The sequence below is a fragment of the Mus musculus genome, chromosome 15 (assembly GCF_000001635.26).
Source record: "Mus musculus strain C57BL/6J chromosome 15, GRCm38.p6 C57BL/6J".
NCBI lineage: Eukaryota > Metazoa > Chordata > Mammalia > Rodentia > Muridae > Mus > Mus musculus.
The window spans coordinates 25,166,055-25,183,278 of record NC_000081.6 but is presented as its reverse complement, the minus strand read 5'-3'; the positions used below and the strand labels follow the sequence as shown (position 1 = coordinate 25,183,278).

The 17,224-nt window shown below is 41.2% G+C and overlaps 1 long non-coding RNA gene across 2 annotated transcripts in view; it reads left to right on the top strand.

The window, feature by feature from the left end:
- Positions 1–3,885: 3,885 nt before the first annotated feature.
- Gm35996 overlaps positions 3,886–17,224 on the top strand; it is a 77,336-nt gene continuing 63,997 nt past the window's right edge. For both annotated transcript variants that reach the window (XR_001781659.1, XR_875072.1), the window contains exon 1: positions 3,886–3,974. This is a non-coding gene — a long non-coding RNA (predicted gene, 35996). The remainder of the gene's footprint in view (positions 3,975–17,224) is intronic.

Here is a 17,224-nt window from a genome sequence, read left to right as displayed (position 1 = left end):
GTTACTTAGATGTTCACCCCACCAGGCTCCGGTGATGTTGATGGCTCCGTTGGGGACAGAGGTCCCAGGGAACTACCAGTCTTTGGCTGCCAGACCCTGTAGATCTGAGAGGCTTTCCTGTGGAGGAGGCACTTGGGAGCCTTGATCTCAGTTTATAGGCAAAGTGGGGCTATCAACTCTCCAGTGTCCTGCGTGTCCACAGTTTGGGCTGGGTGCTTGCTGGTGGCTGGTGAAGCATTTAGGGCCATTTTCCCCTTGGCTAGCATTGTCACAGTTCAGGTAGAGTTGCCATGCCTTAGGAGAGCTTGTGGTCATGTCTAGGAGCTGGGGATTTGTCTGTCATAGTTAGCTTTTTCCATTAAGCACTTTAAATTCTGTACTCAGCAGGTCTCTGACAAGTTTGAGGACCATTATCTATTTAGTATATACGAGCTAAACAAACTTTGCTGGCTTTTAGTTACTTGTTTTAGGCTTGATCTTGAAAAACCTATAGAGAAGGCTAAATAAAGGTTCTCCCTAAAAATGAATTACATTTTCACCTAGCATGATTTTAAGCACAGTTTTGAGCACATTAAAGAATTTGATCATTTATAAGATGATTGGACATTAACTTAAATGTCCTAATTATTCTTAATAGTTTATAAGAAGATAGTAGGTTTAATGAGATTATGATTTTATAATTTTACTCTCCTTAAGTTTTAACCTCAAAAATAATAATTTTTGAATTGAAGACTTCTTAGTATAAAATAAAACTTTGAATCATAAAAATAGCTTTTAGAGAGACTGGGAGTTTTATAAAATCTTAAACATAGCCTAGAGAGAGATTAGAAACCTTATTTCATTTTTGATTCTTCTATAATACACCATTACAAAATATTATAGTTTCTTGTATGGTTAAGTTTATCAAAAATAGTTAAAACTTAACAAAGTTAGCAAAGACAAAGAGGTTAGAGATAAATCTTTAAGTTAGTTATTGTTAACTAGAGTAGGCCTTAGGCATCTATAAAACTTATTCATCAGTATATTTTATTTCTGAAACATGTATTTTTTTTAACTTAAAAATTTCAGAACAAAAATCATTATATAAAAATCCCTCCTAATCCCAAACATCGTGGGGCCCTGGTGCTGTCTTCTTCATCTAAGAAGGAAGTAGCCAGAGCTGATGTCAAGTTACATAGAAGCACGCAATAGCAAATGAAGATTACCTATGTATAGATTTTTAATTATTCATCTTTTTGTTACAAGTATTAAACTTTTGGGGGCTTGGAATTTTTATAGGTTCCCTCCCCCCCGCACATTCTACCCCCCTGCCCTGCCAGTAGTTTTACAGATCCTGAAAGAAAGTTTAAATTTTAGTAAGAGTTTTGAACATTCATGACTTTCAATAAGGGAACAATTTTTGTAAACAAGAACCAAACAAGTTGGGGAGACGTCATCACAACAGTCCGGGGGGGGGGGAGGGGAAGAACTAGAAATCTTTTATTACAAATTAGATATCTTATACATTTTTTATATAAATCCCTTCTTAAAAATAAATAACATGAGGCATAAGAGTAACAAATAAATTTTCCAATTGTCATAAGAAAAGTTTTCCTACGAGTAGTTTGATAATATCTGGAGCCTTTAACCAGAATGTACAACAGCTTTTCATTTTTATTCTTAGCTATTAGCTTCCTTGAAGCTTCATGCAATCAGGGCCCCATTGCATACAACCAGCTAGAAGGAGAGACTGGCCTCTCAAGTGGAGGTCCAGTGATCTGGCTTATCTCCTTCTTTTGAAGAAATAACGTTTAACAACTACAGCACTGATTATTTTAAACAAGCATATCTAGAGTTATTACTGAGAGCTTTTAGACAGAAGATTTTAATTTATTTAAAAACAAGTTTGTAGAGGAGGCAGACCAGCTGAAATGCTTAATAAATATTCTTTAAATTATAAAGCCATTAAGTTGTAGACTATCATATTTAAGTAGCTGTAATCTAGAGGTTTGGCTATGTTTAGTTCAATTCAAATCTCAGCAACAAAACTTGAAAACATGACTCCAAAAGACAACAGAGAACAACAGGAAAAGACAGAACAAAAAATTAGATAAATTCAGACACATGGTGGCTGCCTTCATTCATACACCAAAGCCAGGACAGTAAGGAGACTTCTCTACTCTAAAGACTGGGTCTATGATCTGATCCTATCTTAACCTTTGTCTCTCCAAATGTCCAGACTCCAAAACAGAGCAGGGCATCTCACAGATAGGTCCAAACTTCAGATGCATGTTGGCTGGCAAGGATTACATAGAATTTTGAAATCTGGGGTGGTTTTAGTTTGGAATGCTATGGGCCTATCAAGTCCATGTTGGATTAGCTTCCTCTGGGGCCTGACTCTGAGTCTGGGGTTTCCTAGGGACCTCACTAGGGCCTCCAAATATTATAGAGTCTGTCACCCCTGGGAAAAAGATGGTAGACTCAATCCAATTATAATTAAAAGACTTATTGATTAGTTACTATAAGGATGAACACTCTATGCACCAAATTTGAGATTTCTGTGAAGGAAGAGGTACGGGGAAGAACTTTTAAAGAGAAAAAACACACAAAGACCTTCAATATCTATGCAAGCAACTAAAACATCTCCTATGCCAAGTTCAATGATTAGGGCAAGTTACAGAATTTTTTTTTTCCATTTTTTATTAGGTATTTAGCTCATTTACATTTCCAATGCTATACCAAAAGTCCCCCATATCCACCCACCCCCACTCCCCTGCCCACCCACTCCCCCTTTTTGGCCCTGGTGTTCCCCTGTACTGGGGCATATAAAGTTTGCAAGTCCAATGGGCCTCTCTTTCCAGTGATGGCCGACTAGGCCATCTTTTGATATATATGCAGCTAGAGTCAAGAGCTCCGGGGTACTGGTTAGTTCATAATGTTGTTCCACCTATAGGGTTGCAGATCCCTTTAGCTCCTTGGGTACTTTCTCTAGCTCCTCCATTGGGAGCCCTATGATCCATCTATTAGCTGACTGTGAGCATCCACTTCTGTGTTTGCTAGGCCCCGGCATAGTCTCACCAGAGACAGCTACATCTGCGTCCTTTCAATAAAATCTTGCTAGTGTATGCAATGGTGTCAGCGTTTGGATGCTGATTATGGGGTGGATCCCTGGCTATGGCAGTCTCTACATGGTCCATCCTTTCATCTCAGCTCCAAACTTTGTCTCTGTAACTCCTTCCATGGGTGTTTTGTTCCCAAATCTAAGGAGGGGCATAGTGTCCACACTTCAGTCTTCATTCTCCTTGATTTCATGTATTTAGCAAATTATATCTTATATCTTGGGTATCCTAGGTTTGGGGCTAATATCCACTTATCAGTGAATACATATTGTGTGAGTTTCTTTGTGAATGTGTTACCTCACTCAGGATGATGCCCTCCAGGTCCATCCATTTGGCTAGGAATTTCATAAATTCATTCTTTTTAATAGCTGAGTAGTACTCCATTGTGTAGATGTACCACATTTTCTGTATCCATTCCTCTGTTGAGGGGCATCTAGGTTCTTTCCAGCTTCTGGTTATTATAAATAAGGTTGCTATGAACATAGTGGAGCATGTGTCCTTCTTACCAGTTGGGGCATCTTCTGGATATATGCCCAGGAGAGGTATTGCTGGATCCTCCGGTAGTACTATGTCCAATTTTCTGAGGAACAGCCAGACTGATTTCCAGAGTGGTTGTACAAGCCTGCACTCCCACCAACAATGGAGGAGTGTTCCTCTTTCTCCACACCCACGCCAGCATCTGCTGTCACCTGAATTTTTGATCTTAGCCATTCTGACTGGTGTGAGGTGGAATCTCAGGGTTGTTTTGATTTGCAATATCTTACTATTTCTAACTGAGATCTTTATCCTATTGCAGTCATAATACGAAGACAACCACCTGGTTGGATCCTCGTCTCTGCAAGAAAGCCAAAGCCCCTGAAGACTGTGAAGATGGAGGTAGAGATTCAGAAACCTTTCATGTTAGGCTTTTTCTCTTAATCCTTCCTCACTCTTCTTGCTTAGATAATGAGTTTTCCAAAAGCCTAAGCAAATAATAATATTCATAAGCACACCAGCTATGGATTGTAATCATAATTAGCTGATAGTAATAATTATGTCATTATATATAATTTTATAGGAGTTTTTTTTTTAATTAGGTATTTAACTCATTTACATTTCCAATGCTATACCAAAAGTCCCCCATATCCACCCACCCCCACTCCCCTGCCCACCCACTCCCCCTTTTTGGCCCTGGTATTCCCCTGTACTGGGGCATATAAAGTTTGCAAGTCCAATGGGCCTCTCTTTCCAGTGATGGCCGACTAGGCCATCTTTTGATATATATGCAGCTAGAGTCAAGAGCTCCGGGGTACTGGTTAGCTCATAATGTTGTTCCACCTATAGGGTTGCAGATCCCTTTAGCTCCTTGGCTACTTTCTCTAGCTCCTCCATTGGGAGCCCTATGATCCATCCATTAGCTGACTGTGAGCATCCACTTCTGTGTTTGCTGGGCCCCGGCATAGTCTCACAAGAGACAGCTACATCTGCGTCCTTTCAATAAAATCTTGCTAGTGTATGCAATGGTGTCAGCGTTTGGATGCTGATTATGGGGTGGATCCCTGGCTATGGCAGTCTCTACATGGTCCATCCTTTCATCTCAGCTCCAAACTCCGTCTCTGTAACTCCTTCCATGGGTGTTTTGTTCCCAAATCTAAGGAGGGGCATAGTGTCCACACTTCAGTCTTCATTCTCCTTGAGTTTCATGTGTTTAGCAAATTATATCTTATATCTTGGGTATCCTAGGTTTGGGGCTAATATCCACTTATCAGTGAATACATATTGTGTGAGTTTCTTTGTGAATGTGTTACCTCACTCAGGATGATGCCCTCCAGGTCCATCCATTTGGCTAGGAATTTCATAAATTCATTCTTTTTAATAGCTGAGTAGTACTCCATTGTGTAGATGTACCACATTTTCTGTATCCATTCCTCTGTTGAGGGGCATCTAGGTTCTTTCCAGCTTCTGGATATTATAAATAAGGCTGCTATGAACATAGTGGAGCATGTGTCCTTCTTACCTGTTGGGGCATCTTCTGGATATATGCCCAGGAGAGGTATTGCTGGATCCTCCGGTAGTACTATGTCCAGTTTTCTGAGGAACCGCCAGACTGATTTCCAGAGTGGTTGTACAAGCCTGCAATCCCACCAACAATGGAGGAGTGTTCCTCTTTCTCCACATCCTCGCCAGCATCTGCTGTCACCTGAATTTTTGATCTTAGCCATTCTGACTGGTGTGAGGTGGAATCTCAGGGTTGTTTTGATTTGCATTTCCCTGATGATTAAGGATGTTGAACATTTTTTCAAGTGCTTCTCTGCCATTCGGTATTCCTCAGGTGAGAATTCTTTGTTCAGTTCTGAGCCCCATTTTTTAATGGGGTTATTTGATTTTCTGAAGTCCACCTTCTTGAGTTCTTAATATATGTTGGATATTAGTCCCCTATCTGATTTAGGATAGGTAAAGATCCTTTCCCAATCTGTTGGTGGTCTTTTTGTCTTATTGACGGTGTCTTTTGCCTTGCAGAAACTTTGGAGTTTCATAGGTTACAGAATTTTTAAAAAGTAGAGTTAGTCATATCATAAGAAGTAGATGGTTATGGCTACACTTTTGGGTGGGGGTCACTGAGTCAGGGTTAGGGGGGAACTTATCCAGGGTTTGGAGTCATATACAAATGGCTGGTGGTTACTACGATGGATGCTGTATTAGTCAGGGTTCTCTAGAGTCACAGAACTTATGGATAGTCTCTAGGCTGAGCAAGCCAGAGAAGGCAAGCTAGTAAGGAACATCCCTCCATGGCCTCTGCATCAGCTCCTGCTTCCTGACCTGCCTGCGTTCCAGTCCTGACTTCCTTTGGTGATGAACAGCAGCATGGAAGTGTAAGCCGAATAAACCCTTTCCTCCCCAGCTTGCTTCTTGGTCATGATGTTTGTGCAGGAATAGAGACCCTGACTAAGACAGATGCCTAGCATAAAATGGAACTTCTTCGTCAATAACATGTGTTAACATAAGCTCAGGCTCCTGCAGAGAGTAGAGGCCCTGGTCTTATGGAGCTTGAGTTACAAGCTGTTGTTATCTGCTTGACATAGACCCTGGGACTGAACTTAGGTCCTCTGCCAGAGTAGTAGGTACTCTTAACCACTGACTTGGCTCCTCGGCTCCTCGGCTCCTCAGCTCCTCAGTCCACCAAGTTTCTTGGTTGCCTGTTGTCCCTCTTCTTTTCAGCCATCTTCGATACATTGGTTTGATGTATTTACTTCAGTGTTTCTAGCAGAAACTTCATTAATAAACTATAAATTATACATAGGTATAATAAATATATTCTTACATAAATTTATATATTCTACTGTGCATCACACAAATTAGGCATATATAATGTATAGTCAAAGTGTATTATATATTGATATATGCTAGGTCCAAAATATACATATATATGTACATATATATGTGTGTTAATATATACTATAATACCCTGTAGCACTTGACAACATTTAATTGCTTTGAGCATATAGGTAGTAGAGCAGTAAATCTTGGAAGACGAACACATATCACTAGTGTATTAGTTGTATTAGCATAGATATGTTAATATATATTCCTTTACACTACTGTTTACCATTTACTATTAGCTGAGTTTAGCATTCTAGTCAGCATGCTTGCTCCAGGTGAGATGAGAGTCCATACTAATTACATTACCCTGAGCCCTTGCTTTCCTCTTCCTTTGGTCCACAGGCCTCACTCTGTTTCATTTGCTTCCTGCCATCATGTCTAGTTATTTAGGAGCTGTGGTTCATGGTCCTTCGTTCCATGTGGACAGATCTGTGTGTTCATTAGTTGCGCTTGGGTCTCTGCCACCTTGAGAAAGATAAATGCTGAAGCTTTTCCTGAAGTCGCTCTCTTTCCTCAGAAAAAAATCCTGAACTGGACTGCTTTTCCATGCAGGCCTAACTTCTGGGGTGTGTGCTCTGCAGAGCTGCACATGGGTTCTGGCTTAGAAGGGCCCTGTGATAGATACGGGTCTTTTCTGCTGTGAGGTTCCTAATCATTTTTGAACCAGAAAACTCACATTTTCCACTTTTTCACGGAGTTCTACACATTTCTGCACAGCCCTGCTTCAAAGGTTGTTAACTATCATTCTGCCCTTTTTCTGATTCCATGATGTTAGCAGGGACAGCACTGGGTGGTGTTCATTGTGTGTGTGAGTGAATGGTTGAATGAGCTGTGTGATGCAGTCCTTCCCCCTCCTATGGTGAGCAGATAACACAAAGAATAAGGACCTTCCCAAGTTCATGTGGCAAATATGCAAAACTAAGACTTTTTTAAAAAAAGACACCGTGTAACCTGGGCTAGCCTCAAATGTATTGGAATCCTCCTGCCTCAGTTTCCAAAGTTACTAAGCTTGGCTTGCTGCTTAGCCTTATGCACAGGAACTCATTCTCAGACCTTAAAACCATCTTTCCATAGTTAGATACAGTGGTTCTCTCTACTTCTAAGGTAGCGGATAGTCATGTGCTGGGCTGTGGTAAGCTTTGAAAAGCCCTTAGAAGAATGAAACATGGCCACTGAATCCATCCTATAGGACAGTTCCAACACATCAGGACACATCAGCTCCAAACAGATGATTCTCTCAAAATTCTAGAGACTAAAACTCAATATCCAAGTATCCTCAAGGGTTGTAGGGACAAATGCCATCCTTGTTTCTTCTAGGTTCTCATGGCCACACGTGTTCTGTGGCCTGGACCTTAGACTTCTCTCTGCTCCCCTTCCCCCACCTACTCGGCTCACATGTGCTTCTCCTTGAGTGTCTGTCCTTCAGGTTTCTCTTACAAGCACATGCATGTGACTGTATTCAGGGATGCATAGGATGACACAAGATACACTTTCCTTAGAGCATCATTTTTTTGGCCACTCCTTTTGGTTTTCAGTAATAGTCATTCTTTCAACATATATTAAGTAACATATTAAGACATATATTTTGACATACATTTAAGTAGTATACATAGATTCTAGAGATTAGGATGTAAGAGTATATTTGAGGGAATACCATTTGAATAAGGGAGACAATATGGGAGAGGGTGTTTAGGACACATACAATCATTTACATGTTTAAGGCATGTGTTCTTATAGAACAAAACCTATAGCTGTCACCACTACAAAGATGATTCAAGGATATGGCTTTTAGGATTTGATGGGGTTCGTACTATGCTCTTCTCTATTTTGGGAGCCAATTTTAAGCTGCAAGACCTAAGTACACTGCATTACGTTAGCTTGGTTCAAAAATTGGTTCACAAATTCTCAAACAGCATTTGTCTGAGAGCTCTTCTGAACTATCTCAGACTCTTGGAAAATTTCTGCATATAGTCAGCTCTGATTAAATCTCATAATGTGGCTTATATGCGTTTGCTTTTATCAGTTCGTTTAGGGAAGATAAAGAAAGCACAAGACAGGACTGAGGTTTCTTTAGTCAAACAAAAATGTATGCAAATGGCTTACATTATTAGGCCACTTCCTTTTTAGTTGAAAGATTGACTGGGATCAGTGGCACATGTCTATAATTCCAACACTCAGGAAGCTGAAGCAAATTTCAGGCCAGCCTGAAATGGAGAGCAAGATATTATCTTAAAACCTCCACCAGATATAATAAAGAAAGAAAAAAATAGAAGAAAGAAAAGCAAAAGAGAAATGTAGCATTTGAATAAAAATGGCCCCACAGGCCAATAGAGAGGGACACTATTAGGAAGTGTGGTCTTGCTGGAGGTGTGTCTCTGGGAGTAGGGGCTTTGAGATCTCAGAAGCTCAAGCCAGGACTAGTGGCTCAGTCTTCCTGCTGCCTACTGATTTGGAAACATATCAGCAGAACTGTCAGCTATGTTTTGAGCACTATGTCTGCCTGCTTGCCACCATGCTTCCTGCCCTGACAATAATAGACTGAACCTCTGAACTGTAAGCCACTTCCAAGTCAAGGTTTTCCTTTGTAAAAGCTGCCATGGTCATGGTGTCTCTTTATGGTAATAAATCCCTAAGACAAGAAAGAGAGGCAACCCAGAGGAGTATCTGGGTGACCTAGAAGGATTTGTTGTCATTAGAAAGTTGAATGGTCACCATTATCATATTCTGCATGTGACATCTGAGATAATGTTCATGGTGTACTCAAGGCAGAAGCTAGATTCCATATGCGTAGTTAGGGGAGACTTTGGAAAAGAAGAGAGCATCAACTGGTAACTTTTAGGAGGGTTCTCACTTAGTGCTGGGAGAAAAGGTGATACAGCTAAAGAGAGAGAAATAATGGACAACATTCAGATATGTATAGAGTAGAAGTAGTAGAGTTAAAAGAGATAAAAGAGGATTTTGCTAGAAAGTCTTCAGGTTTAGAATATTTCATGTATGAGGAAGGAGCCAACATCTTGATGAGAGAGATCTGAATAGCTGATTTGAGGGAAGATATGGGTGTGCTGGGAACAAAGTGACCTTATTTTTTTTTTTCCTGTAAGAAAATAATCAGATGCTTCAGTGTACTGTGACTGTGACTTCCTTGGATGTCATGCCTTTGCTAAAATATGTCAATGCATACAAATGGCATAGGCTGAGACAGTTTGTTTAGCTGTTAGGGATGGGACTATATTCAGCCTCACACAAGCTAGCTAAAGACTGTTCTTAGTGCAGATAAAAGAGTGCAAGGCACACCCTGATCTGTACGCAGCCACTCTGTGGAGGCAGATTGCCTGGCTAAGGGAGAATGTAGGATCAGGGTAGATTGCTTTGCTAGGGAGGATTCAGGATCACAGGGGAGAGTTCCATTCCATTCCTCTTCTTCTACTTGGTGACATGCTAATCAATTCAAGACTTGCTTTACTCTGCAGCCTCTTTCTTACATTTCAGTCCACCCCCTTCTGCCCTGGTCTTTCGGTCTCAAAGGGTAGAGGTTCCCTCTGTAAGAAGGACTGGTCCCAAGCTGGTGAAGATGAAGGCTTGGAATGTATCTTCCCAGTCTACACAAAACAGTGTCCTGCCAGAAGTGGACACATTTTTTTTTTCTCTTTGAACCTTGTGAACTTTCCGCCTTTACTTCACCCTGTTTTGGAAAGGAAGCATGAAGATAATTTGTGTGGCCTTCATCCATCCATCGGCTCATTTCAGGCTCACCACAGTTCTGTGTTTGCCAAGAGTGATTGTGGGAAAATAAATGGGAAGTTTATAATATCTGAATATGTGACATCTTTATTATATGTTTACATTATAATATCCGTATTGTAGTTCCAGAAGCATGGCTTTAGGAAGCCAACAGGAAGCCTATGCCATGGCTGATATATGACAGTGACTTTCAGGAAGGACAGAAGTTGAAAGACTCCGCAGCCATGGCTAAGGGAGAGAATATAATAACACCGCAAAATACCAGATCTAACTCCTTTGGAAAGAGAGAAGTCGAATCTTGCACATGCCATTTTATACATAATACCTGTCATGGTCAATAAGTATACCTAGACAAATATATTGTTGAATGTGTAATATAAAAATAAGATGCCAAGATCTGAAAATATAATTGAGTTGGGTAGAGTCCTTTCTGAACAGATACAAAGCCCTGGGTTCAATCCCCAGCAGCACTTAAACCCTGGATACTATGGTACCCTGTAATTCCAGTATTCTGGATGTGGATACAGGAAGGATCAGAGATTCAAGGCCATCTTTTAATATACAGGGAGTTTTACATCAGCCCAGACTACACTAGGCCCTATCAAAAATTAAGAAAAAAGTAAAATAACAAACAAACAAACAAACAAACAAACAAATTAAGTAAGCCAAAATCATAGAAAGCAGTTATCTTTCTTATTTTCAATATAAAAATTATGAGCACACTATCCTTTGGGGAATCAAGTGTGTCACCCCTGTCCCCTCCCATCAGTTTAAAAGTTGCATGCAAGGAAGCTGGTTGACAAGGCAAAGCTTCTAGAACCACTTTGTAAAATAATGATGACAGTTCTGGTAAGATTTTTTTCCTTTCACTAGTCTGGTTTTGGAACTGCTAAGGAAGAGTGTTTCAGAAAACACTATGAGGTGTTTTGGAGGAAGAGTTACAGGAGTGAGATAAAGAATGATGTCATTTTTCAGAGGAAGACAAAGGGCTGTTAATCTTTCTAAAGAAATGAAATTTCTTCTTACTGACTTGGAACCTTAGCACATAGCTGATGTGTGACCTCAGTATTTCACATTCTTCTTGGAAGCAGTATGAAGTATGGGCTTTCCTTCTAGCCTGTGAGAGTTTATAGGATAGGCTACTTCACCAATGGATGAAGTAGTGGCTGGTTCTAGTGGCCTCTCTTAACTCTCTCCCACCACCCTCATTATTCCCCATCTGGCCTCTATGTTTTATTGTTTGTTTTCCATCTCTGGTGTGTGGCCAACCACAGCTACTGTGTCTTTGTGATTGCTACAGCCATATCATATCAAGGAGGCAGAGTTTCTTAGCTCTCTTATATACCTTCGGTGTGTGACTCTGTGTGTGGAAGGGGAGGGGAAGGAAGGAGAGAAGGAGGAAGGAAGGTAAGGTAAGAGGGGGAAGGAAAGGTGGAAGGAAGGAAATGAAAGGGTAGGAGGAGAGAGAGAGAGAGAGAGAGGGAGAGAGAGAGAGAGAGAGAGAGAATGAGAGAGAGGGTACAAGTCTATGAGTATGAGCATGGGTGCATGCATGCTGAGGCCAGAGGTGTTCTTCAGATGCCTTTTGCCTTATTTATTGAGTCCCCTTCTCTCACTTGGTCCAGAACTCTGAGTAGGTTAGGCTGACTGGACAATGAGCCTCAGGAGTCTCTGACATTCTGCCCATACAATGCTGGGATTATAGTGTGTACCACCAGGCCCAACTTTTGAATGTATGGGTTCTGGGGCTTGAACTCAGCCCTTCTTGTTTCCAAGGCAGGCCCTTTACTGACTGTGACATCTCTGCTCCAGGTAGTTTTTTTTTTTTTTTTTTTTTTTTTTAAAGAGAAAAAAGGGAGCAGAAGACTCTTCACTAAACGCTAGTCTCCTTAAAGTACAGCTAGAAATAATTATATCGTTAAATTCTACCAAAAGATGTATGTGTAGGCTTTTCTTTTTTACAGGTAAGTTCCACCCTTTGTTTTAGTTTCTTTCTCTTTATAGCCTGGCCATTTATTGGAGGCTGAAAAGAGAAAGCTTGACTAGGGCTTGCAAGACTGGATGCAATGTCTCAAGGGAGAGGGGGACACTATAATTTTAAACTCTTAGTAAGCCTCACATGTACTTCTGTAGTATATTTATCCTCTCTGTTACTTAAATGAAATGGTCACTTTGTATTAAAATGACAAGAGAGCAGAATATGGGATATGCTAAGTCATTATAAGTTCAGTTTTAAGATTTTTGAATACATATTACTTTCAGTGTTAATTCTCTCCTGAAGGCTTCAGATATCTCCTTGATCAGATTACATTTGGTTTATCCCAAAGGCAAACATTTAGCTGCAGTGGGAGGAGGGGGTTTGTTGCTGCTGTTTTTTGAGACAGGATCTTATGTGACCCAGTCTGGCCTCCAATCTCCTATATAGGCCAGTATGACCTTGGACTCCTGAAAGCATGCTGAGCAAACCATCGAGAGCAAGCCACTAAGCAGCACCCTTCCATGGCCTCTTCATCAGCTCCTGCATCCACGTCTCTGCCCTGTATGAGTTCCTGTCTCGACTTCATTCAGTAATGAACAGACATATGGAAGTATAAGCCAACGAAACCCTTTCATCTTTAACTTTTTTGGTCACAGTGTTTTGTCTCAGCAATAGAAACCTAAGTAAGACAAGTTGATACCACCATGGTAGGGTGTTGCTATGACAACCTGACCATGTTTTGGGGAGGATTGTGGAACTTTGGGCTTGAAGAGTCGTCAAGTGTCGGGAGTTCAGTGGGTTGTTCTGTAGTAGCTTGGAAGATAATGTTGAGATCAGTGCAGATAACAGAGGCCTGGCTTGTGACTTTTCAAGGGTAGGGCATGTGCCTTTGGCTGGAAGACACAGGCCATTAATTCCCATCTTGAGACAGGAAGACATACCTTTTATATGAGCCAAACCTTTACTGGAAGTCTATATAAAAACACAGAAGAAGAAGGAAGCTTTTGTTCTTTCCCTGATCACCTTGGCTAGCACATCCATACCTTTATTGGCACCAGAGCCTACTTCAGGATTCCAGTGTATACAGAATATGTTGTGGGACTAAGCAAGTATTAGATTCTTGGACTTTCCATTCACTGCTAGCTGTTGGATTAGCTGGACTGAAGACTGTAAGCCATTCCAATAAAGCTCACATATATTGCTCTTAGCATCCATAAGTTCTGTGACTCTAGAGGTCCCTAACAAATACAGATTTTAGCATCAGAGGTGGTTTTAGAGGAACAGAAGTGTAAGGAAGAAATGGAATAGGTATTTAAATTTTCCATCACCTTCAGCTACTGAAGCCTCTTCAGCTACTTCCCCTCCTGGAATCTTGCAGTGTACTGAAAGTCCTTGGTGTGAAGTGGCTTACAAACTTAACGAGATAAATGCATTTGACTATCCTGATTCAACAATTGTGAGAGGCAATGGATTTGGTGATCTTGTATATGGAACTTTTGATGGATTGGGGAGGGGAATAAGGAAAATGACACTTCTGGTTGGTTGCTCTTAGCATCTCTTAGCCTTGACAATAAAATTGAACAACTTCACAATACAGCAAAGGACAACAAAGACTTAAAACTGTGGGAAAACCGATGGGCTCCAGTGTGTGTAAAGAGTCTAAAGTTTCTAAGTGTGCCCTGGAAGAGATTCTTCTTTCCAGCAGCCACAAAGAACTCAAGTTGTGGAAAATCAAACTGAAGTCTTCATTTTAAGGTTGGCTGAATTACAGTGAAAATTTAAGTCCCAGCCTCAGAGGGTGTCAGTAGTTAAAGTGAAGATGACACTTGGTAAATTATAGGATCCTATAACTTGGGATGGGGATGTGTGGGAGGACCCTATTGTAGCTGAGAACTTTGAACCCTCCGATTATCAAGGGTTTGTCTTACCTGAAGAGGTAGTACCCTCAGCCCTGCCCCTTGAAATATTTCTTTCTTTCTTTCTTTTTTTTTTAACCTTTCACGGAAGAAAGTATTCCTTCATTGTCTGATAAAACAGCAGTGACTTTCTCTGATGGAAATGCAAGGCAAGAAAACACTGATGTCCCTCAGGGCCACTAAGTTGCTTCTAGACCTATAGCCAGACTCAAGGTAAAGCAGGCTCCTGAAGGGGAGGTAGAAAGTAGTCCAAGAGGAGGTGTGCTGCACTACTGGGGAGCTTAACAAGTTTGCTATTGATTCAAGCAGAAGTCTGGGGAGTATGTGTGGGAATGGATTTTTAGAGTGTGAGATAACGGTGGAAGGAACATAAAACTAGATCAGGCTGAGTTTATTGATCCAGGCCCTCGGAGTGGAGATTTTAGGTTTAATATGGAAACTCAGGCAGTTAAGAAAAGTGCCCAAAGTGAATGGTTGGCAGAAGAGTTTGTCTAAAGATGGCCCACTGAGAAGGAGGTGGAGATGTATGATAGCCCTTCGTTTAGTGTCAAAGAAGGGATTATTAAGGCTCAGGGAAATTGCAATACTAGAGTGGGTATGCTGCGTAAAACCTAACCCTCAGAAATGGGAATGCCCAGAAGACATACTGTTCACTAACCCAGTAAGATACAGAGGATGTCTTAGTTAGGGTTTTACTGCTGTGAACAAACACCTTGTCCAATGCAAGTTTTATAAAGGACAACATTTAATTGAGGCCGGCTTACAGGTTCAGAGGTTCAGTCCATTATCATCATGGCAGCATCCAGGCAGGCATAGTGCAGGCAGAGATGAGAGTTCTACATCTTCATCTGAAGGCTGCTAGCAGAATACTGACTTCCAGACAGCTAGGATGAGGGTCTTAAAGCCCACACTCACTCCAACAAGTTCACACCTACTCCAACAGGGCTACACCTTCTAATAGTGCCACCTCCTGGGCTGAGCATATACAAACCATCACAGAGGAGCACCAGCACATTTGAAGAACTTTCTGTCATCCTTCTCCTTGTGCCAGACCTTAGGGTTGGATAAATTAAGTTCAATGGTTTTAATTGGGCCCCGAGGTAGCAGGGGCCACATGGCAGCACTGAGTTACCAGAGGCAAGGTGAATGTGGTTATCATAAGGTGCAGCACAAACAAAACAATGTCTGTAATGGCCTCACCCACAATGGTCAGCACTGGCAAAGTGAATTTTATAGTGGTACGATTTGTACGAACATTTAGTACTGCTATTCAATCATTGTGTTTCCAGGCAAGAAATACATGAGAAGACTCCTGAATTTTTGTTTGACATGCATAAGTGGAAAAAACTTTAAAACAAATGAAAATCTACATTGGATCATGGTAAAAGGCAATCTTGGACAGTGAATCAATTTCCAGACTTAAGTCAGTTTGCAGACCCAGAACTCCTTGAATGAAAGATTCTTCCTCTGGGAAAGGACCTAGAAAAACACCTAAAAGTTTTCCCTTTAGCCTTTTCCAGTCCTTCCCCAGAGGGATTCATGGCTTGTTACAATGGTAACTGTACGCTGGGGAAAAGGAAAGAATCAGACTGTCTCGGGTCTATTGGATACTGCTTCTATGTTGATGCTGATTCCAAGAAGTCCCAAGAAACACTGTGGTCCTTCAGTTAGAGTGGGGCTTCTGGAGTCTAGGTGTTGGACTCTCAGTCCAATGGCTTCCTGAACTCACCTTGTGGTTATTTCCCCAGCTTGAGAGTGTACAATTGAGATAATTATACCATGTTAAATGTAATTATTACCTGGTTAAATATAAAATGCATTTGTGATTGTATGTAGTTGTATGTGGGATAGTTATATTATGTTTATGTGTTATTGCTACCAGTTATTTTTTCATTTGGACATTAATTATGACATAAGGAGATATGATTGTGTGACAAGTTGATAAAGGGTAGATTTATGATGGCTATTCTTGCTTTTCAACTTGACTATATCTGGAATGAGCTACAATCCAGAAAGGGAGGACACACCTGTGAGAAATTTTCTGTTTACTTTCTCGACTGAACCTTTTAGGTAGGAAGACACACACCTTTGTTGTGTATCTTGAGGTGGGAAGACATGCACCTTTGTTGTGCATCATCTTGAGGTGGGAAGACATGCACCTTTAATCTCAAGGCTGGAAGACATAGATAGGTCTATTCAGATTCAGATCTCCAGGAGGGACAGGCATACTCCTTTATTCCAAAGCGTGAGGTAGACATACTTTAATATGGACCGTATCTGCTGCTGTAAGTCCATATAAGGAGAGAGAGAGAGAGAGAGAGAGAGAGAGAGAGAGAGAGAGAGAGAGAGAGAGAGAAAGATGTTCTGTAAGTTCTTTGATTCTAGAGAACTCTGAGTAATACGACTAACAAAAACAACAGCAACAGCAAAAATGTCAGTGAAAGGATTCCTAATGACATTCCTCTATACTCATAGAGCAATGCCTAGCCCAGCTCTCATGAGAGAGTCTCCAGCTGCTGATGGGAGCAGATACAGAGACCCACAGCCACAATAAGGTGGGGCTTGAAGAATCCCACAGAAGAGAGAGAGAGAGAGAGAGAGAGAGAGAGAGAGAGAGAGAGAGAGAGAGAGAGAGAGAGATTGCAGAAGCCAGAGGAGTCAAGAACACCAGGAGATCATCCTCCAGAGAATGAAATAAGTAGCGCTCATAGAAGCTCACAGAGTTTGCAGCCACAACCACTGAGCCTACACGAGTCTGAGCTAGACCCTCTGCATATTTTGTTGGAATCATAACAGTGGTATACTGGCTGGTTTTGTGCTGGAGTTATCACAGAGAAAGGAGCCATGCCTTGAGGAAATGACTCTTTGAGATTCAGATGTAAGGCATTTTCTCAAGCGGGGGAGGCCCACTGTGATTGGTGCCATCCCTGGGCTAGTAGAATTGGGTTCTATAAGAAAACAAGCTGAGCAAGGCAGGGGAAGTAAGCCAGTAAGTAACATCCCTCCATGGCCTCTGCATCAACTCCTGCTTCCTGACCTGCTTGAGTTCCAGTCCTGACTTCCTTTGATGATGAACAGCAATGTGGAAGTGTAAGCTGAATAAACCCTTTTCTTACAAGCCCCTTCCGCTC